This window comes from Hippoglossus hippoglossus, chromosome 9 (assembly GCF_009819705.1).
Source record: "Hippoglossus hippoglossus isolate fHipHip1 chromosome 9, fHipHip1.pri, whole genome shotgun sequence".
Classification (NCBI taxonomy): domain Eukaryota; kingdom Metazoa; phylum Chordata; class Actinopteri; order Pleuronectiformes; family Pleuronectidae; genus Hippoglossus; species Hippoglossus hippoglossus.
In genome coordinates this window covers 725807-727199 of record NC_047159.1, presented here as the reverse complement: position 1 = coordinate 727199, position 1393 = coordinate 725807, and the positions used below count along the sequence as shown (strand labels likewise).

At 40.3% G+C, this 1393-nt stretch overlaps 1 long non-coding RNA gene across 1 annotated transcript in view; it reads left to right on the top strand.

Moving 5' to 3' along the window:
- Positions 1-19: 19 nt before the first annotated feature.
- The window catches only part of LOC117768376, a 1488-nt gene continuing 114 nt past the window's right edge, over positions 20-1393 (top strand). Inside the window, exons 1-2 of the long non-coding RNA XR_004615057.1 lie at positions 20-266; positions 327-1393. The exon at positions 327-1393 is cut by the window's right edge and continues 114 nt beyond it. This is a non-coding gene — a long non-coding RNA (uncharacterized LOC117768376). The remainder of the gene's footprint in view (positions 267-326) is intronic.

Sequence of the window (1393 nt, the reverse complement as noted above, 5' to 3'; positions counted from 1 at the left end):
GGACGTGAGATAATTTGACGCTGAAACAACGGAACCTGCGTCCACACAGGCTCCTCCCATCTGGAGCGGAGTCCCTGTTTGATTTCTATCGTTCAGACGTTTCACTGAATCTTTGAGTTACTGGATGTTCAACCTAAAGCTGCAGATGTTTGTTCACCATCGATCCGAGTTACTGTAAACGAGACGCATATGAATCTTTGACTGTGGTGGTGGACTCATGTCTGCCCCTGGTGGCTGGGACGGGTTATGGTCTCGTGTCAGCTGGTGTTTTCACTGTTCAGTCGACTTCCTGGAGTTTTTGTTTTTCATTCACACAAACGCAGCAGCATCATCATCATCATCATCATCTTGGTTTCCTGACGTCAGCCTCACGAAGCTTATCCTCCAAACTTCATCTCTAAAGGTTTTACATTATTATTTAATCTTTAACTCCGCAAACGTTTTCTTTTCAAACCAAACTCCTCAACTCGGCCGAGAGGTTCCTCTCACTCTGTAGCTGAAGATGTCAAACAAAGACAGATGGACCTACAGGATATGTTTCTACAGGTCGGTCTGCAGAGTCCTTACTGAATGTCCCAGAATGCACCGTGTCTTGCGTCCGTCTGCTGCTGCGTTCAGGTCTCGCTGGAAAATTTCTCTTGAGCGTCGTCGGTTCTCACGAAGAAACTTTTGATCAGATGTGAATGAACGGGAATCACAGAAACAGTTTTTTATTTTCTAGTTTTGAGAATAATTCAGATAAACTTGTTTCTGGACTTCGTGGAATTTCCCCGTGGACGTGAACTTCAGCAGCTTCTATGTCAACATGTTTATTTCCTGTAGAAAGACGCTTGAACTGGTTTTGAATTTAGAATTTTAAAATCAAGTTTCACTCATTTTGGTTTTGAAGAGATGCCAGTATTTTCACAGGAGCCGTGAACCTCAGTAGTTTTTTTGGTAACAACCAAAATATGTCTTGGTAATTTCCACTCTGTGTTTTACAAAATCACTTCTGAGTCGTGCAACTTGAGTTGAGATATTTAACATGTGAAACATTTCATTTACAAATGTCTTGATATTGACATAAAATCAGGTTTTCTTTTGGTGTCAAAACTTTTAAATAACTAAACCAACTTTCTTTCTATTTGAGCGTTAATCTTTGAAAACTTGACCTGATCGTGTTACTGAAGCTGAAGTTTCTGTTCGTACAAATCTGCTCACGGAGAGAACAGTTTTAATCATTGGAGGAGAAACGGTAACTGATGCAGTCAAACAAATAAAGTGGAGATATTGAATATTTATATATATTATATATATTCAATATCACCCCCCTCCTCTGTGTACATGATGCAGAACATTTGCTGACACTGCACTTTAATTTCTCTGAACGTGCCTCGAATCATTCTCCATGTTG